This window comes from Procambarus clarkii, chromosome 2 (genome assembly GCF_040958095.1).
Source record: "Procambarus clarkii isolate CNS0578487 chromosome 2, FALCON_Pclarkii_2.0, whole genome shotgun sequence".
In the NCBI taxonomy this organism is placed as follows: Eukaryota; Metazoa; Arthropoda; class Malacostraca; order Decapoda; family Cambaridae; genus Procambarus; species Procambarus clarkii.
In genome coordinates this window covers 3,284,130-3,306,712 of record NC_091151.1, presented here as the reverse complement: position 1 = coordinate 3,306,712, position 22,583 = coordinate 3,284,130, and positions in this window count along the sequence as shown.

The following is a 22,583-nucleotide window of genomic DNA, read 5'->3' as shown; positions in this document are numbered from 1 at the left end:
AGAAATAAACTCTATATTAATATTGTTGAAGTGACTTGGGAATTATTTGTATGTGAGGCGGCCTCATGTCAGGTGAGGTGAGTGACGTCACAGGTAGTTGACCCATCAGGCCAAGCTAGTCAAGAGGCGCGGCGGGCAGTGTGGCGCGGGCCGGCGTGGGGAGAGGTGCTGCTCAGCGCCCACCTCATTGGTTTTACTAAATTAGTCACCTGGACAGTCCTGTGCATGAGGTTACCTGCGCCAGGCTTACAGGCAAGTTACTCTAGATGATTAGTTATTTTATCACATTGTATTCTCTTGGTAGAATGGTCTATATTTGCTGATTATATATATATATATAAGCATAGTTAAAAGATGTTAAAACTTTATTTAAATTAATAAAATTAGCTCTGGTTTATTCACTTAATGATAATATTGTGTAATATACCTTTGTCTATTAGTAGGGACTTTTACCTAGCCTAGAACGTTTGATGAAGCTTATTACAACAAAATTAAATTCTAAAACGACTGCTGTGTGATTAACTGTTCACGACAGCGGCTTGAGTGTCAACTTTAATGTGAAATTGAATGTTCGACCAAAAGTAGGTGAAAAACTTTACAAAATTATTAAATTCTGGCAGTTATAAGGTGTTGTAAACTATCAGATTTCAATCCTTGAAATATGGACCAAAGACTTTTAACCTAGCAAGAGTTGCATAAGAGCCATCCTATGTGAATGAAACTGTCCATCCTGAGTCAGTGTCGTCCACGCTGCCGCCAACCCCAGACACGCCTTAATTAACATTAACGTCCTGTGTAACAAACTACTATATTTTCTCGAATATAACTAACAAATAAAATGTTTAAATTGTTTATAGTTCCATGATAGTTGTTGAAGGAAATTACAGTACGTGAGTGTATTCCAACCTGTCTCCCTCACCCAATAAATAATATATAATAGGTCACATATCAAAAACTATTTTAAATAGTGTTAAAATGTGTGAACTGTTGTGGGTCAGTGCACAAACGACTATAGACAGGACTCGTTCAATATAAAGCGTTCTTAACGTTCATGTTTGGCTGCCGGGTTAACGACCACTTGGCCGTTGTGATGAGAACGGGCTGTGGACGAGTCATGTATGAGGTAGGGTTTTGCCACGGCCGTTGTGATGAGAACGGGCTGTGGACGAGTCATGTATGAGGTAGGGTTTTGCCACGGCCGTTGTGATGAGAACGGGCTGTGGACGAGTCATGTATGAGGTAGGGTTTTGCCACGGCCGTTGTGATGAGAACGGGCTGTGGACGAGTCATGTATGAGGTAGGGTTTTGCCATTCTGTGGTAAGTCAGCTTTATAGATCAACCAAAGTCTGAGCTAATTGTCTTGCGGGATATTTCTCAACCTTTATATGAAGATGTTCAATTTAATATTTTTATATTGATGCGCAATTTCAGGTATGTACGAGGATGCATCAGTACAACGGCACTGCAGCTGTGGTTAACCAGACACGAAATTCGTCTAGTACAACGGCACTGCAGGTATGGAGGAATGAAAGTTACTTGGAAAAACTTCTTTCAAGTCGCAGTTGGTCATTATGTAGTAGATACATATCCCCACCCAAGTACAATATGTGAAGGGAACGTCTAATAATTTTAATAGGTACACACTATACCTTGAAGCAGTGATCTTCTAATAGGTATAGTCTAAAGTGCTCCATGTGTTAACCACTTCAGAGTGGTAAACAATTATCCAGGTCCATAATTTGAGCATTTAGTTGTAAATTAAATGTTGTGAGATCCCGTGACCTACTCGTTAGATTCGAACCGGCGATTTGCGAAGGTCAACGGCCTAAGTGAAGGGGGAGTTTAAACTTTTGAGGTCTCGGCGTTTGCTTGCGCTTAGTCAATTTTTCTTCTATGGTCTCTAGAGTGAGGAATGAGCTGCTTACTACACTCAGCGTGTTACCTAAGTAAATCCTTCATCAGGAGACCAATCTAGACTTTTAGTTAAAGTTGACGGATGTAATATTAGAATATTACAACAGGAATAAGGACAAAGAAATTAAATGTCTTCAAAATTAATATTCCAAAACATCAACTTCTTCACAAGGGTCTCCCACCGAATCTCAACCTGTTGGATTTCCGTAAGTTGCACAGAGATAATCAATCCCTAACATCTTCATTCTTTCAGGCCCAGACTCAATCAGATTCTATCCCTGAGTTTTTTCTTGGATAACCATATACTCTACCGCAGATATAGACCCAATAAGTTAAAGGAGAACGACAATTGGGCTAACGTTGATCAGCTAATCCCTATCAGCCTATGGCCAGAGATCATGCCCTCCCAGAGAGAGGGCCCATGGCCCTTTCTCACACTACGGTTTCAACAAGACCTACAACGCCCTGAAACAGGACTACTACTGGCCAGGTATTGTTCGTGACGTCAAGACCTTGGTGAATACCTGTCACACCTGTCAGATGGCAGGTAAGCCGAACGCTCCCATACCCAAGGCACCGCTGATTCCGATCCCAGTGCCTTTGGAACCGTTCAGTAAGCTCTTAATCGACTGTGTCGGTCCTGTGTTGCTTGTCCAGGACAAGCTCAGGTAACATACATATCAGTAATATCTTAAGTCCTCCCACCAGGCTCCCTATAGCAGTTCCGTCAAGAACAGTACGGCTGTTAACGTTGTGAAGCACCTAGTGAAGCAGTGCCCGCAGTGCGGACATCCCCAGGAGAGTCAAAGTAGTTGTGGCACTATCCTGTCCAACGACCTGTGTAAGAAAACTAGCATCTCCCAGGCACAGTCTAGCTTTTATTATTTTGTTTCTCCTGAATACAATGGTTTCAACTCTTTGATTTCTACTTCCGAAATCAGAAAAGATCTTCCTACCTACGAACCAAATCCAAATAAGCGTGCTCCTCTAGACAACTTGACCAGATTTCAGCCCAAATACCTTAAAACCACATCACACTCCATTTCATAAGAACGGCTAAAACCATTATCTTCTACTAATCCTGTTCTCGCCTCGCCAGATGGCAAGAAACTCTTCATCCCCAAAATCGACGCCAGCAGCACAAGTTTCAGGGATGTCGTGATAGCGCAGTGAGATAGGATCAGGCTATCCAGCTACTACCATCATAAAGGAGCCACTCAGCATCCTACCCAGTGTGCAACACAATGAACCATCCAATCTACAAGGCTACATTAACATCTCCTCGGATCACCATTCCCGTCGATCCATTCAGCCGGCTCAGTTCTCTAACCAACTCATACTTCACTGAGCCCTGCAGCAATACATCAACATCTTCTCCAATCACCATCCTCTTCAGTTCCTGCAGCAGATGCAGTTCTCCAACCAGTGTTTGCTTCACTGGGCCTTGTACCAGCAGAACTACAATCACAACATCTTCTTCATCAAAGGCTCGGACAACGTCGTCGCCGAAGCACTATCCCGAGTCCACGAGGTGGAACCTCCCACTTCAACTCTCCACTCAGCAGCAGCATCTCAGGCGATAGGAACAGGCTTCGGGGAGGAGCCGTTACGGTTATCTCCTGCATAGCCATAGATTCTGCCTGATCCTTACCACCAACGTATCTGTATGCTCTAATATCAAGATTCAACATCAACGACAAGAACAATACATGCCTAAAACATATTGGTTGTCTAGACACACCTCCTCCCCCTTCCACCCTCCAGTACCCGTGACACCAAAATACCTGCTCTCTCGGCAGGAGACCAGGCGCCATTCGCTAACGACTGTTCTTCTGCCGGCCGATAGTTATACCTACAGAGTTCGCGCCAGCTATGACATCATGCCCCGTATATATGGGTATATATAGCTTGTATAGCTATAGCTGACGCCCCAGCTTGCAGGCGTCCAGTCATCAGACTACCCTTGGAGTCCTCTCAGCTTTAACATCTACTCTCGCTCTCCCGGGTCACTGTAGATGCGTACAGCTTTTGTATAAAGAATTACTTGCATCCTTTTTATTAACGTAAACTTCACATGTATATATTTCTCTTTTGATTGTGTTTAAAGCAAGTAGATAAGGGGTTATGTTTTCATTAATTATTATTTATCAGTTTATGTTAAATAAAAGTAATTTTTTGTTATAGTAAATGTTTGAAGTTTTTATTCTCTTTGGTTTTTACCCGCAGCTCTCACACAGTAGAGGACCCCCTATTATAACAACACATACTCCAGTATGATCGTACTGTGGCTGGTGTATGATGTGTTCAAACTGTATAGTGATATCCTGGCTGATTAGCCAAGTATCACAAATATTATTGTATCTAAACTAGCATTACCCGGCCACGTGTTGCTGTGGCTCAGCAAAGCATGTGCGTTGCCGAGCCACAGCAACCTTCCCTGTCCCCAGTCCTCCCCACCATTCCCCCCTCACCCGTCTCCTCGGCTTCCTAACCATTCCCTACTCTACCATCCCCTCGTCCTCCCCACTCCACCATCCCCCTCTTCCTTCCCACCATGCCCCACTCCCCTGTCCCTTTGTCCTCCCCACCATTCTTTATTCCCCCATTCCTTCGTCCCCACTATCCCAAACTTCCCGCCTCCTCGTCCTTCCCACCATTACCCCCTCCCTTGTCCCCTCGTCCTCCCCACCATCTCTTACTTCCGTCCCCTCGTCATCCCTACCATTCCCCACTCCCTCGTCCGGTGCCTTCCCAAATGGTTTAATGTTCCCCATCAAAAAGTTGGGTACATCAATTAATCTGATGTTTTCCGGATTGTGTCTTATTTTTGTCATCAGTTGTGTCATGAATTTTTTGACATAGTTTGTGTGCCATAGAGATCTGTCAAAAATTTGGTGGTGGTGGACCTTTAAATATTGTCTAGGGGAAATAAATGATTTTACTTGAGCCTAGAGGAAAATCAAGGAGTAAGGAAAACAGCCTATTGCAAAGACACAAATTTATACGCACATGACAAACGATATTACATATATTAAATGTTGTTCCTTACTACACAAGGTCATTATGAACTAATATAAGTCCCTAGCGGGCTCTAAATACCCTAAGGCTCACCGTCCTAAACCTGGAACCGTGCACACAGCCACCACAGCTATCAACCGATGACACTTATATTTACACCTCTAGGAAACCTGGACTCTTTCTTATAGAACATCTCTAAAGTCTGCATTACTACTCTACCCTATCTTGCATCCCTGCTTAGATACCAAGGAAGGCTTATCTGACTGTACAGCTGGAGAAATAACCCTCAGAGAGCAGGATCTGGTCGTCAGCGATACACCTCCCCTCCAGTCAAGATTGCGTCCACCTCTCTTGCGTCATCGCTTCTTAATACTCTATTCTTTACATTTGCAATCAAACCCCTTTATTCACTTTATTTACCATATTCACCATGCATGCTTTTAGATTGAGTCTATTTTCCCTCACATAGGCTATTCCAGTTCACATTATTCCTGACAATCTCCAGTTGAAAAGGTACTACTTTACTGGGCGAAGTATTACTGGTAATGCCCGGCCTCCCTGAAATCAGCTGTAGATTTATTTTAATAAACATTCTCCATTGCGTCCACCAACATTTAATAATTGAAACTAACCTCCACAGGAGGTAAGGTTAGTAACACCCTCATTAAGACGTGGAGAAAAAATGAGAAATTCATAAATGAATTTCACATTTTTTTTCACGTAACATTAACACCTGAAACCAATTTCATAATAATTGTAAAGAAACAGTAAATGATATAAAATAAACAATAGATACACAATAATATATACATACATCTCTGTGCAGTAGTACAACCCTAAGTCACCCCAGGTTTTGGCAATCTAGAAAGTGCATCTGCTACTATATTTAATTTTCCTGGAATATGTTTGATGACCAGATTGTACTCTTGCAATAATAAAGACCACCTTAATATTCTCTGATTGGAATTCTTCATGCTAAGAAATGATAAATGTCAAATATTTTAACAGCTAGTGATAATGATAAAGCCTCCTTCTCCACTGTGGAGTAATTCAGTTGATATTTGGTAAATTTTTTAGAATAGTAATGTATTGGATGATTAATACCCTCATCATCCTCTTGCATTAGTACAGAACAAGCACCCCAATCCGAAGCATCTATATATACTTTGAATGGCTTAGAGTAGTCAGGAGTAGCTAACACTGGACCAAATGCCAACATTCCTTTTAATTTAGTAAATGCATCCTGACATTCCTGAGACCATCTAAACTTTACATTTTTAAATAGCAAGTTTGTCAAAGGAGCTGCAATTGCTGCAAAAAATTTACAGAACTTCCTATAATAAGCACACATTCCTAGATATCTTTGTACCTCCTTCTTGCTAGTCAACACTGGATACTCTAATATGTCATTTATTTTATTTTTGAGTGGTAACACCTTCCCATTTCCCACTTCATATCCTAAGTAACAAATACTAGCTCTAGCAAAAGTACATTTATGTAAGTTTCAGTTAAATTAGCCTCCTTTAAGCATTTTAATAGTTTAGCCAAACCTTTCATGTGGTCTTCCTAATTATTGTGATAAATTACAATACCATCCAAGTAAGCTCTACATTGTGGTATGTCTTTTAACACTAAGTTCATAAGACGCTGGAAAGTTGCTGGGGCATTTTTCAGCCCAAAAGGCATTACAGTGAATTCATACAACCCATCTGCAGTTATAAATGCACTCATCTCCCGAGCTCTTGGTGTTCAAGGAATTTGCCAGTACCCTTTTGACAAATCTAGTTTGGTTACAAACTTGGCTTTACCAACACTGTCTATAGTGTTGGTAAATCAATCATCTAATCTAGGTATTGGAAAGTTATCATCAACAGTCATTAAATTTAGCTTACGGTAGTCAATGACCAACCTGAGAGTTCCATCCTTCTTTGGAACCAAAATACGAGGACTATTCCAACTGCTGCTGCTAGGGCTCACCAATCCATGTTGAAGCATGTAGTCGACTTCTTTCCGGATGAGATTCAGCTTTGCAGGATTGACTCTATATGGGTGTGACTTGACTGGTTGGTTGTCTGTCACAATTAACACAATGGCACTGCACTACACTTCACTGTAAAATTGTCACCACACTGAAAATTCGCTTGGCCTCACTGCACAAACAAAATATATAGGATGACTTACCTCAAAATCGTGAAACGTTGTTACTTGACACACAGGAAGGCTTGCTTGGCACATGGAATAGTTCTTAAGAAACACACAGAGACACTTGACACACTGGTACCTAGGAAGGCAAGGTTAGATTAGCATAGTTAAGTTAAAGTGGGACAATATTTCCCGGCACAGGCCCCCATAACTCTTTGTTACCTATCGTACGTTACGGCTCGTGATCCTACAGCAGCCAAACTTTAATAAGTCTAGGGATACGACACAACTGCTGTTCTCAATAGCGAAATCACCAGTATAACCCCTTAATAAGTAATGAGCACAAAAATAGAATCTTCATAGGACTGAAGAATAAAGACAATAAGTATATATATAAAATTATATTAAATAAATCTCAAAAGCAAACAGATGATTATATGGTCACAATATATCACATTAAAAATATCACTGTAACTTCCAGACATTAAATCAATATTAATATATATATGGCTATGACAGAAACAAAAGAATGACTTAACTCCAAGATGTTATCTCCCTGGTTCCTGCTCAGCTACTGAACAAAATAACGCGGGAATCAAAACAGATTGCCTTGCCCGCGAATAAATTGCCAAAGTTACAATATTTATTATTTCAACAATGGAGCAATACATTGTGACAAGAGTAATCTTAAACTAACTTAATGAATAATTAGTACACATTGATATGCAAAAATTAAAGTAATTATCTTTACATAGTAATTAAAATATGCATACAGAAGGAACTAATGGCATGCACACCAGCAACGGACGATCCCACGACAATTTGCCAGATACAGTTCACTCAATTATTATTTCACTCTGTTACCCACTTATGATCACATATAAATCATTAGTTCCCGTGGGAAAACTGATCACACAAAGAAATAACAATCATTCCCACGATACGTTGGGCCTAACGCCAACACTGTAACATGAATGTGCATTTGCATAGAACATAAGTATAACAATATACATGCTTGTAATTTACATACAATTATAAATGTACATATTAATATATTTACTTACGTATCTTATAAGGGTACATAACACTTCCACCTCCAAGAAAAAAAAAATGCAATGGATTGAAGATCAATGGCATTTTTTCAGAAGTAAAAATGTTAAGTAAAAAGAAACATTTCATTTATGGTACATCAAAACTTCTTGACAAAGCATCAGCAATAACATTTTGTCTGCCTGGAATATGTTTGATTTCTACATTAAATTCCTGCAAAAACAATGACCAGCGCAGAATTCGTTGGTTCTTGACTTTCATCATATTTATAAAGATAAGGGGGTTGTGGTCTGTAAATACTAACACTTTATTTCCTGATAAGTAAATCTCAAACTTCTTGATTGACAATATAAGACCCAACGCCTCCTTTTCTACCACGGAATAATTTCTCTGAGCTGCATTAAATTTTCTAGAATAGTAATACACAGGATGCTCAATCTGGTCTAAACCAACTTGAATAAGCACAGCACCTATTCCAACATCTGACGCATCAATGTGTAATATAAATGGTTTATCAAATTGGGGACTAGCAAGAATAGGTGAGGTGGACAATATGCCCTTTAGGTTCTGAAAAGCATTCTGACAATCTTGTGTCCACTGAAACTTTACTTGCTTGCGTAACAAGTTTGTCAAAGGAGCAGCTACTGTTGAAAAATTTCTACAATAACGCCTATAGTATGCACACATACCAATAAACCGTTGGACTCCTTTCTTATTGGTCAACACTGGGTAGTCCACAATGGCTTGAATCTTATCTTGTAAGGGGATAATCTTACCTTGTCCTACCTCGTGTCCAAGATAAGTTATCGTACCTCTTGCCCAACTACACTTATTCATATTTATGGTTAACTTTGCGTTTTTCAACACTGTAAACAAGTTCTTAAGGCCTAAGAGATGATCTGCCCAATTCTTACTGTACAAAACAATGTCATCAAGGTAGGCCCTACAATCTGGCACATCCTTGAGTAAGAAATTCATGAGTCTTTGAAAAGTAGCAGGTGCATTTCTCAAACCGAATGGCATGACATTAAATTCATACGCACCATCAGGTGTAACAAAAGCAGTAACCTCTCTAGCATACTCTGTTAATGGAATTTGATAATACCCTTTTGACAAATCAAGCTTACTTACATATTCGGCATGACCTATGGACTCTATACATTCTTCCAACAAGGGTAAAGGAAAAACGTCCACTGTAGTGTTCTTGTTCAGTTTCCTGTAATCCACGCACAATCTCCAGGTTCCATCTGGTTTTGGCACTAACAAACACGGAGAGCTCCAAGTACTTTGACTTGGCCGAATGAAATCATGCTGGAGCAGATATTCCACTTCTGCCTGCATAATTTTCCTCTTTTCGTGATTCACTCGGTACGGATGTTGTCGAATGGGGGTGCTGTCCAGGAGCTGAATGTCGTGTGTGATGAGGTGGGTCTGGGTAGGAACCTCCCCAAACAGAGATGTATGGTTGTCCAGCAGAACCTGGAACTCATCACGTTGTTCCTCCTGTAAATGACATAGCATCTCCCTGCCATTGGAACTGGAACTGAGAAGTGGGATATTAACATCATGTCTCTCACTACAATTATCCTCAGGTGGTAACTCTTCCCGACTAAAACAAGCTACTACACCAGGTCCAACATAAGCTTTTAATCTGTTAATGTGCACAGTCATTTGGGGTTCTGAAAGATTAGGGTTAATTAGTTTATAAGTTAGGTCTCCCACCTTGTCTACCACTTGGTAGGGTCCTGCGAACTTATGGGACATGGAAGTCCCCATACGAGGTTTCAACACCAACACCAAATCTCCGACATCAAACGACCTTAGCTTAGCTTTGAACTTCTTGTCATATCGTACTTTCATGGCTTGTTGAGTCCTTCCCAGATGTTTTTTCGCCAACTCACGAGCCCGACACAACTTAGCCTTGACCTCACTCAAGTACAATCCGCTCTGATGAACAGAGACATCTCCCAACAACTTTTCTTGTAGCATTTTAAGAGGACCTCTTACTTGGTGACCAAACACTAGTTCAAAGGGTGAACAGCCCAATGACTCTTGTAGCCCTTCTCTAGCAGCAAACAACACAAAGGGGAGATTCTCATCCCAATTACGTGGATGAGTTTCTCCGGTTGTCTTCAGCATTTGTTTCAAAGTCTGGTGGAAACGTTCAAGTCCACCTTGGCTTTGTGGATGATATGGACTGGATAATTTGTGCCGAATCCCTCGGGATTCGCAAAAGTTCTGAAAACCTTAGAAACAAAATTTCCCCCATTATCACTCTGAATAACTCTAGGCATTCCAAACAACGAAAAGAATCTTTCAAGACACTTGATGAGATTATGAGCCTTGGTATTCCGTAGAGCATAAGCTTCAGGAAATCTAGTAGTCATACACATGAGAGTGAACAAAAACATGTTACCCGATTTAGTCTTAGGTAAAGGACCCACACAATCAATTACAACATGAGTAAATGGTTCATCAGGAACTACAATAGGTTGCAATGGTGCTCTAGGTACAGATTGATTTGGTTTACCAACAATTTGACAGGGTATACAGTTATGACAATATCTGACCACGTCTTTCTTTAACTTTGGCCAGAAAAAATATTTACTTATCTTATGGTACATATTCGTGATACCTTGATGACCTCCCATGGGATCATCATGTGCAGCCTGCAGGACCTGCCTTCGATAATCATTGGGGACAACGAGTTGGGTTCTAATCTCACAATCCTCTGAAGAGGGAGTTCCCTTGGGTCTCCACCTTCTCATCAGAAGTCGATCCTTGAAGAAGAAACCCGTCCCTTCCTCCAATGCATCAATATTATCAGGAGCCTCAGAAATACACTTACTTAAACTAGGATCAGTAGTCGGTACAACACTTAAGGGCAATGACTCAGACTCAGCCGCGAGCGGGCAAGAACCTAGTAGCTTGATCTCTTTTCCCGATTGATCAGAATAAAATGGAGTCATAGCTACTTCGGCCTCACTCTCGACAACTGGCGCACTGGAGACAAGCGGGCAAGGTACAGATAGTTCAGCCTCCTCACCTTCACTTTCCTTGTGATTTAGGTTCGGCGGGGCTTCTACTACGACCTCACTCTCATCATCCAGTCGAGTCATAAAAGAATCCTCAAGATCCACCTCCCACTCCTTTACTGAAGGGGTCCTGGTCTTGGGAACAGCAACCTCAGTGAAGACAGGATTACTCTCACCTGTTTTTCCCATTGATCTAGTAACAACACAAGCAGGGTAAATAATATCATCATCTGCTTCCGGTTGAGCTAATACATTATGGGGTTTAGTTAACATGATGGGACACTTGGGCCCTACAACCATTTGGTTGCCAAAATCATTACCTAGAATAATGTCTACCCCAGGAATGGGCAGTTGTTTACTTACACCAACATTACACCATCCTGAAGTATATTTAGAATCAAGGTTAACTTGCAATAAGGACACTGGTTGCACACTACCGGCAATACCTTGGAGAAGCACATCTTCACCCAGATCTCGGGTGTCAACATCATCAAGTACCTTCTGGGTAATAAGAGACTGTGAAGCTCCAGTATCACGGAGTAATTGAACAGTCTTATGTCTACCATTATTACATAATAAGGTACCTGTGGAAATATAGGGTTTGAATTCAGCCATCCAATTGGGACTGACTGTAATACATGAAGAATTAATAGGTTGCAATCCTTTACTCAATATAAGACCAGTTGGTCGTAGTTCAGGATGCAAACTAAAACATGAAGAAATCGCATGCCCCCTTCTCTTACAATGGGTACAATGTTTGACAGTGGACACACTGGTAGAACCGACTGCCGGTTTAGAATTAGCATTACTAGGCTTAGATGATCCTGGCAATGGAGTAACCATCTTAGGGTTAGTAAGAGAAGAGTTCACGGGAGTAACTGTCGCACCAGGAGGAGACTTATACTGATAAGGAGTACGGTGAGCATTGAAATTTACTCTACGACTAGACTTAGGTGAAGTGGCCGTAAACGGGGCCTTAGTCAGCAACTCATGCTCATCCGCGAGCTTTGACAGCTCATCAATATCTGTTACATTCTTTTGTTCTGCCATAAAAGTAGACAACTGGTCTGGAAGACATGACAATACTTCTTCCATTATAAGAAGATTCTTTAGAGCATCAAAATCAGTGACTGCAAGTGACTTTAACCATCTGTTGCAAAAATTCGTCTTCTGACGAGTAAAATCTGCTATTGTCTGATCCCTAATTCTCCTTAGGTTCCTGAACTTTTGCCTGTGTGCCTCTGGATTTAACTGGTATGCATTGAGGATGCTTTTCTTTACAAAGTCATAATCAAAACTATGAGCGTCAGGTAGGGTTGTGAAAACCTCCTGACTATGCCCCTTAAATTGAGACTGCATAATGGCTACCCACTGATCCCTTGGCCAGTTCATACTGATGGCAATTTTATAAAAATGTGCAAAGAAAACCTCAGGATCCTCCTCATTGAACTTGGGCAACTCTATATACTTATTCATCCTGATGGGATGATTATCACTATTTGTTGAAACATTACTAGTATTTCCATGCCCAGCTGCCATACGCTGTGATTCAAGCCTGAAGTTAGTGTCAGCCATTTGTTGTTGAATCTCTAATTGTTGCTTCTTTGTGGCTTCTATTTGCAACTGTACCGCAATTTCTAAACGCCTAGTCTCTAGCTCCCTTTGCTGAGCTTCAGCCTCTAATATTTTCTGTTCTTTTTGAGCTTCAAGCTCTAATTGGCGAGCTTCTAACTCAAGACGCTTTAACGTCATCTGATCACTCGACTCCTCTCTTAACTCTTCTAGAATTTCTTCCTCTAACTCCCCATTCTCAACAAAATGCGTCACAATGACTTTCAATATTTGGGCTTTAACCATTCTATTGCTGGCGGTCAAATCCAACTGATTTGCCATTTGTATTAACTCAGTCTTTTTAAGGTTCTGAATCCCTTCAAAGTCTGGTTGAGCCACCAACGCTGCAACTTTCTCCTCCATCGTTACTAACACTTGGCACTTGATTCACAAAAATAATTAACACAATGGCACTGCACTACACTTCACTGTAAAATTGTCACCACACTGAAAATTCGCTTGGCCTCACTGCACAAACAAAATATATAGGATGACTTACCTCAAAATCGTGAAACGTTGTTACTTGACACACAGGAAGGCTTGCTTGGCACATGGAATAGTTCTTAAGAAACACACAGAGACACTTGACACACTGGTACCTAGGAAGGCAAGGTTAGATTAGCATAGTTAAGTTAAAGTGGGACAATATTTCCCGGCACAGGCCCCCATAACTCTTTGTTACCTATCGTACGTTACGGCTCGTGATCCTACAGCAGCCAAACTTTAATAAGTCTAGGGATACGACACAACTGCTGTTCTCAATAGCGAAATCACCAGTATAACCCCTTAATAAGTAATGAGCACAAAAATAGAATCTTCATAGGACTGAAGAATAAAGACAATAAGTATATATATAAAATTATATTAAATAAATCTCAAAAGCAAACAGATGATTATATGGTCACAATATATCACATTAAAAATATCACTGTAACTTCCAGACATTAAATCAATATTAATATGTATATGGCTATGACAGAAACAAAAGAATGACTTAACTCCAAGATGTTATCTCCCTGGTTCCTGCTCAGCTACTGAACAAAATAACGCGGGAATCAAAACAGATTGCCTTGCCCCGCGAATAAATTGCCAAAGTTACAATATTTATTATTTCAACAATGGAGCAATACATTGTGACAAGAGTAATCTTAAACTAACTTAATGAATAATTAGTACACATTGATATACAAAAATTAAAGTAATTATCTTTACATAGTAATTAAAATATGCATACAGAAGGAAGTAATGGCATGCACACCAGCAACGGACGATCCCACGACAATTTGCCAGATACAGTTCACTCAATTATTATTTCACTCTGTTACCCACTTATGATCACATATAAATCATTAGTTCCCGTGGGAAAACTGATCACACAAAGAAATAACAATCATTCCCACGATACGCTGGGCCTAACGCCAACACTGTAACATGAATGTGCATTTGCATAGAACATAAGTATAACAATATACATGCTTGTAATTTACATACAATTATAAATGTACATATTAATATATTTACTTACGTATCTTATAAGGGTACGTAACATGTTCAGTAAACATTTCAACAGTATTGGATGATAGATAAATGTCAAATATTTTAACAGCTAGTGATAATGATAAAGCCTCCTTCTCCACTGTGGAGTAATTCAGTTGATATTTGGTAAATTTTTTAGAATAGTAATGTATTGGATGATTAATACCCTCATCATCCTCTTGCATTAGTACAGAACAAGCACCCCAATCCGAAGCATCTATATATAGTTTGAATGGCTTAGAGTAGTCAGGAGTAGCTAACACTGGACCAAATGCCAACATTCCTTTTAATTTAGTAAATGCATCCTGACATTCCTGAGACCATCTAAACTTTACATTTTTAAATAGCAAGTTTGTCAAAGGAGCTGCAATTGCTGCAAAAAATTTACAGAACTTCCTATAATAAGCACACATTCCTAGATATCTTTGTACCTCCTTCTTGCTAGTCAACACTGGATACTCTAATATGTCATTTATTTTATTTTTGAGTGGTAACACCTTCCCATTTCCCACTTCATATCCTAAGTAACAAATACTAGCTCTAGCAAAAGTACATTTATGTAAGTTTCAGTTAAATTAGCCTCCTTTAAGCATTTTAATAGTTTAGCCAAACCTTTCATGTGGTCTTCCTAATTATTGTGATAAATTACAATACCATCCAAGTAAGCTCTACATTGTGGTATGTCTTTTAACACTAAGTTCATAAGACGCTGGAAAGTTGCTGGGCATTTTTCAGCCCAAAAGGCATTACAGTGAAACATACAACCCATCTGCAGTTATAAATGCACTCATCTCCCGAGCTCTTGGTGTTCAAGGAATTTGCCAGTACCCTTTTGACAAATCTAGTTTGGTTACAAACTTGGCTTTACCAACACTGTCTATAGTGTTGGTAAATCAATCATCTAATCTAGGTATTGGAAAGTTATCATCAACAGTCATTAAATTTAGCTTACGGTAGTCAATGACCAACCTGAGAGTTCCATCCTTCTTTGGAACCAAAATACGAGGACTATTCCAACTGCTGCTGCTAGGGCTCACCAATCCATGTTGAAGCATGTAGTCGACTTCTTTCCGGATGAGATTCAGCTTTGCAGGATTGACTCTATATGGGTGTGACTTGACTGGTTGGTTGTCTGTCACCTCAACGTCATGGTGAATAATTGTAGTCTAGGTGGGAATATCGCCGAAGATGTCTGCATGAGAAGTCAGCAACTGCTTCACGTCCTGTGGGAACCGACCTGTGAGATTTATATTTATTTAATTTATATAAATTTATATTTACGTTAATTTATATACTTCGATAGCAATTTGTATAATTATGAGTGGACTGTATTTCTGCAATAATCTCATAATCTCACAAATCGATCCTCTACACATTAGGGGGGTTTATATTAATTAATTTATATATATGCAGCCAATCAAACTACAGTATTAGACTACATACATTGAAGAGGTTCCATATCTTATAGTACAGCAGGTTAGTCCACCAGGTGTAGACACCAAATTATCCTCTTTGAGGTAGCTTCCATCACCCAGTAACTGGTGCACAAAGCCTTGCTTCCTTGTCATGACCTGTCAAAAGGGCGCTAGCTGTAAAGCCAGATTCTATATATGACAGGTATATCAGAGAAAACTGTACATGGAACAATGAAGACCTGGCTTAATTACCTTTAGTTTGAGGCTACCACGTGCTCTAACCGGGTCACCCTATATAATGACATTAATGGCCATAAATGAAAATAAACGGGTTTCGGAAAGAACACTTAACTTGATTTGTTGACAGCGTGTTGAAAATGGTACACCTTTGGTTTCCATAACACTACGTCCAAGTAAAATTAACAGGAGCCGTATTTGCTCCCGTGTGCCTCTGGTCTAGTATCAACAATGGCTGCCCTCCTTCCTCACTGACGCCTGGCCTACATTGTCCAGATTTCAGAAAGTGATAGAAGGGTCACATTTACTCTACTTTAATACTGATAATTAAGTTAATTTATATGAGATGTTTTATGATGGTAAAGTCCAAGGACTAATGTATTTAAGAATAATTCCCAGCAGAATAGCTGGTGAATTATAATGGTATGTGGTGATGATATCCCGTTTTCTATAGACGGTAATTCCACTACAAGTTACGTTTTCTATGGGTAACTTGTTTATACAATACAGCTATTATCTGTATGATTATTAAATAGTGTCGGATTTTCCGACAAGTCCTGCTTCTGCTCTGATGACAAATGTTCCACCAACTTCTGGACATTAGCCAACAACTCCCCATTGTTAAAATAAGGTACATGAGCATTAGGTACATTATCAAAATCACATTCCCCATTATTCTCATCTACATGGGCTACACTAAGCATCTGGTTGGTATTGGTAGTTCCCTTCTGTGTTAGTTTCATCCTATTCACATGCACTACTATTTCCTTTCTCTTGAGATCATGTTTCTGGATTACATAATTGGTGGGACTGAGTTTCTTTATCACTGTATAGGGACCTTGGAACCTAAGCAACATTGTTGGTCCCTGTCGTGCAGTTAGTACCACCACTTTATCACCTGTCTCAAAATGTCGTTGCTTTGTCTCTTTATCATATTGTGCCTTCATTTTGTCTTGAGCTTCTTTAAGATGACTCAAGGCTTTAGCCCTGTTTTTGTTTAACTTTTGTTGTAATTTATCAATACAATCTACCTGCACAACACTCTTCGGACTTCCGACCAACTTATTTCTTAAGATGGTTAGTGGACCTTTCACCTCATGGCCAAAAACTAAGGAGTTGGGTGAACACCCCAGGGACTCCTGATAAGTATCCCTCAGTGCCTGAGCATCAGTGGAAGACCATCATCCCAGTCTCTGCCAGTTTCCATGCAACTGGTTCTCAGCATTTGTTTAAGGGTTTGGTGCATCCTTTCCAAAGCACCTTGGCTCTCAGGATGGTAAGTAGTGGATGTATTATGGAGGATGCCAAACTCCTCACAAAACTGTTGAAACCTTTGAAAGTAAAATTTGTCCCATTATCTGTCTGCATTACTTTTGATAAACCAAGAATAGTACAAAATTTCATTATGTGCCTTACTACCACTTTCGTTGTAGCATTTCTCACAGGGAATGCCTCAGGAAAAAGTGTAGTCTGACACATCATGGTAAGTAAATAAGTAATTATCAAAAGAAGGCACCAAACCGGGAAGGCTATGTAGCACCATCAAATGCGCAAAATAATCAGAGGGCGCTAAATATCACCAAGGATGCCAATACGAGAACAAAAGCGCATAAGGCGAACAATATCAAAAGTATCCGAGTCACCAAGAATTCTATTGAGGGACAGGTGACCGCGAGGGGCGGTCGGAAAGCAAGACACAACGCTCGTCCTGGAAGTCAGAACATTCAAGGAGGACATGCACGATCGCAAGAGGGACAATGCCAATAGGACAATAAGGAGCAGGGCGGCGCTCCATCAAGTGACCATGGGTTAAGCAAGTATGGCCAATACGCAACCTCGCCAGAGCTGCTTCCCACCACCGTTTACGGTGGAAGGAGGACGGCCACGAGAAACACAACATTTAAAAGTACATAGTTTGTTACCAGTAACAGACAACCAAGAAGCCTGCCAACGGGTAAGGACGGAGGAATGGATAACCGGGTAAAAGTCGGAATACGGAATACCTTTACGAGAGATGGGACAAGAGCGGACAGCTTCCTTGGCGGCAGCATCCACATGCTCATTTAAAGACACACCAATATGGCTGGGAACCCAACAAAACTAAACCGACTTAAATTTACTGTGAACAAGAAACAGCCAATGCTGGATCTCGACAACTACTGGATGAACCGAATTAAAGGACCCGAGAGCCATGAGGGCACTACGAGAGTCAACAACAACTTCAAAGGAAGACTGACAACGAGAAAGCAGGAGACGAAGAGCATAGAGAATAGCATAAAGCTCCGCTGTAAAAGATGCTAGTCTCCGGAGGTAAGTGACACATATAAGTGCGATCAGGAAAAACAACAGAGTAGCCAACACCGTCCGCAGACTTAGACCCATCGGTGAAGACAGAAACGGAGCGGGAGTGAGAAGAAAAGTGCTTAAGGAAAAGGCGTTTTAGAACCGTAGGAGGGGTAAAAGCTTTAGTGATACGGGTCAAGGATGTACAAAACCGCGGAAGAGGGACTCTCCACGGGGGCAAAGAAGGAACAACACGAGGAGAAACATTAGAAATACGAACGGAAAGAGAGTCCTGTAGGCGAGATAACCGGACAGAAAGAGGGAGGTGGTGAAGAGGAACTGGAACCCGCAGGAGGGGTAAAAGTTAAAGCACGACAGAGGCGAGAGGAAGGATGTTGTAAGGACCGCGCAAGATAGCGAAGACAGTAGCGATCACGGCGGTATTGAAGAGACAGGAAGCCAGTGTCAACATACAAGCTAAGGACAGGAGTCGAACGAAAGGCACCAGAACTGAGGCGCAACCCAGTATGGTGCAAAGCATCAAGACGGCGAAGAGTAGAAGGAGAAGCAGACGAGTAAGCAGGGCAACCATAATCGAGCTTAGACAGGACGAGAGAGGAATGTAAAGCAAGGAGAGTGCGCCTGTCTGCCCCCCCAAGAAGTATGGGACAAGACCCAAAGGAGGGTAAGGGCCTTAGAGCACTCAACATGGAGGTAAGAGATGTGGGGAGACCAAGACAAACGAGTGTCAAGGAATAACCCCAAAAGCTTCGCAGAATCTTTGTACTCAAGGGGATGACCATAAAGTGACAAAGAGGGACGAAAAATTACCCGTTTCCGCGTAAAAGTCTTGGCACAAGTCTTAGAAGTAGAGAACTTGAAGCCATGATTGGTGGCCCAAGACGACACAGCATCAATTGCAAGTTGAAGCCGGCGCTGAAGGAGAGGCGAATCATCACCCTGACAGCAAAGGGTAAGATTATCGACGTAGAGAGCGGAGAAGACACCTGAAGCAAGAGAGGAAAGAAGACCATTGAGGGCAACCAGAAAAAGAGTAGTGCTCAGAACACTACCCTGGGGCACACCTTCGTATTGCTGAGAAGAGGCAGAGAGAGCGGTACTAAGGCGCAACCGAAAGGAACGACGAGAGAGGAAGCTGCGGAGAAAGAGAGGAAGACGAACACGAAGGCCAAAAGAATGAAGTTGAGATAGAATATGATACCGCCAAGTGGTGTCGTAAGCCTTTTCCAGGTCAAAAAGGACGGCAACAACGGAGGTCTTCGCAGCAAAAGCAGTTAGAATATAGACCTCCAAGTTCACCAGGACATCTGTCGTGCTGCGACACTTGCAGAAACCAAATTGAGAAGGGGAGAGGAGGTGATGGTGTTCTAAGAACCACATCAGACGAACGTTAACCATACGTTCAAAGAGTTTGCAGACACAACTTGTGAGGGAAATAGGGCGAAAGTCCTTAGGGGAAGTACCCAGAGACCCCGGTTTGCGAGCAGGGAGGACAACGGCATCGAGCCTGTCCTCAGGGACTGACGACGACTCCCAGATCCGATTATACAGACTCAGTAAATACTGAGATGTGCACGGAGGGAGATGGCGAAGCATCTCATAATGAATACCATCGAGCCCGCCGCCGTAGAACCGCAGAGGGCCAGGGCAGAACAAAGTTCAGAGAGAGAGAAGGGATCATTATAGGGAAGCTGAAGACGAGTGCAGAAATCTAAAGGACAAGACTCAAGGACAGGTTTACGAGAAGGAAAGATTGGGGAAGATGAAGACCAGAGCTAACAGAAGAAAAGTGGGAACCCAGTACGGAAGCGACCTGCAACGGGTCCGCCACAAGAGTATCATGGAGGTGAAGGACCGGTGAAAATCAAGAACGAACTTACCCGCTATCTTGCGGATACGCTTTAAGATCTGGGCCAGAGGAGTTTCGGACGTAATTGTTGAGACATAAGATGCCCAACATTCACGTTTAGCCCTACGGATGGCCCTACGGGCCACCGCACTCGCTTTCCGAAAGAAAAGAAAAGAATCAGTCGTCTGCTTACGGCGGTGCCTCTTCCAGGCTGCACGCTTACAGCGGACAGCCCGAGCACAGTCCGCATTCCACCAGGGAACGCACTTCCGTGGACCCCGAGAGGAAGAGCGAGGAATAGAGCGGAGGGCAGCGTCAAAGACAGTGTCATGAAAAAGGAGGAGAGCGCGAGAGAGAGGCAGAAGGGAGAGGTCAGAGAGAGCAGAACTGAGGGTAAATAGGGTCCAGTCCGCCTTAGCAAACTGCCACCTAGGGAAAGAGAGGGAAGGGCGAAAAGAGAAAAAGGAAACAAGGATGGGGAAATGATCACTGCCATGGAGGTCATCAAGAACCTGCCACGTGAAATCTAAGTAAGAGAAGAGGAGCAGAGAGAAAGATCAAGACAAGAAAGGGTGCGGGTTCGAGAGTCCAAATGAGTGGGCTCACCAGAATTCAGAAGTGACAGGGAAGAAGAGAGGAGAGACGGCTCAAGAAGGCGACCCCGGTATTCGTCAGAACGTCACCCCAAAGAGAATGACGGCAATTGAAGTCACCCAGCAGGAGCACAGGCTCCGGCAAGGAGTCTAGGAGGTGTTTCAAATCAGGAAGAGAAAGCGGGACACTCGGGGGGAGATAAATGGAACATACTGTGTACCATTTCCCCACAAAGATACGAGCAGCAGAACAATGGAGAGGCAAAGGAAAAAGTAAAGGAACAAAGGGAACATCAGCACGAATCAAGAGAGCAGAAGAATTAGAAGCCCCAGCAACGGCTGGGGGGGGGGGGTAGAGAATGGAATAGCCATGAAAACGACCAGGACGAGTACCAAGCATCGGCTCCTGGAGACAGACACAAAGAGGCGAAAACCGCGAAACCAGAAGTTGGAGTTCGAGGAAATTGGCGTAATAACCTCGAACGATCCATTGAAGAATGGACAACGACGAGAAGAGAAAGGACAAAAACAGAGAACAAGGAAGAAACAAAGGCGAAAGACCAACAGAGCATGTTAAAGAATATCAGGGTCGGGATCAGGGTCAGCAAAGTCAGGGTTAGGGGGCATTGGTAAACTGAACAAAGATGGAGGGAAGGAGGCGGGAGAACAGACCAGAGGTGGGCGGGCGGGGTCCGGAGGAGGAAGAGGAGAGACAATGGAGGGGAGCAGTCAAGGACAGCAGCAGGAAGAGGGGGGGGGGGTAGAAAGAGGGGAGCGCACCTCAGCAAGGGCAGCAACCGAGAGGGAATCGGGGGCTAAAGAAACCTCCATAGCAGGAACAGGGGGCGCAACCACCGAAATGGGAGGGGAAGGAGCGAGAGAGGCAGAAGTAGGGGCCGAGGAAGAAAGCGAAACCTTCTTACCCGCCGGGAAGGAGGAAGGAGAGGAGCCAGGCTTACGCTTCTGACTTAAAGAGACAGGTGTCCCAGCAACCACGTACTGGGCAATAGATTCCAGCGTCTCAACAGGAGAAGCTGAACGAGAGCACACATGACGGCCGTTTAGAGAGCGATGGACATCAGCCCGCACCGACAGGCGGCACCATGCCCAAACCTCCAGCACTTGTTACAGAGCCGAGAAGAAGGAATGTACTCCTGGACAGAGCACTTGGCACCAGCAAGAATGACAGAGGGTGGAACCCAGCAAACAATTTTAGGTTGCCACAACATATCTGGAAAGTATTTGAAAGTATTGGAAACGTTTGTTTTATCGTATCAGATACGATATTGTGTGTGGACTTAAATAGGTTTCCAAAACTTATAACCAAGACATATGTATCTAACACTAATTTGAGATGTTGTGGCAACTTACACTCCTAACATGAGTCATTCATAATCCATTCATACACCAATATGAATCTCTTGTGAAAGGTTTGAGCCTTATCTGAACCCTTTTCACATCTTTGTGTTTAAAGTTAAATTTCTTGAAAATAAATTATATTATGTTATATTATATTATATTATTTTTATTATATTTTATTTTATAATTTATTATTATTTTTCTTATATTTTTTATATTATATTAGTGTTTTCAATTTAAATATTAAAACCAATTTAAGGGTAAAAAAATCAAATAATTTATATTTCTTTTATTATTTACTAACAAATCAGCAAAAATACAAAACATATGACCTATATAATTATATATATAATATATATATAAATAATTTATATAATATATATATATATATATATATATATATATATATATATATATATATATATATATTAGTGTAATACATAAGAATGTAGTGTAATAGTATATATATTATATATTATATATATATATATTTATATATAAATAATATATTTATATATA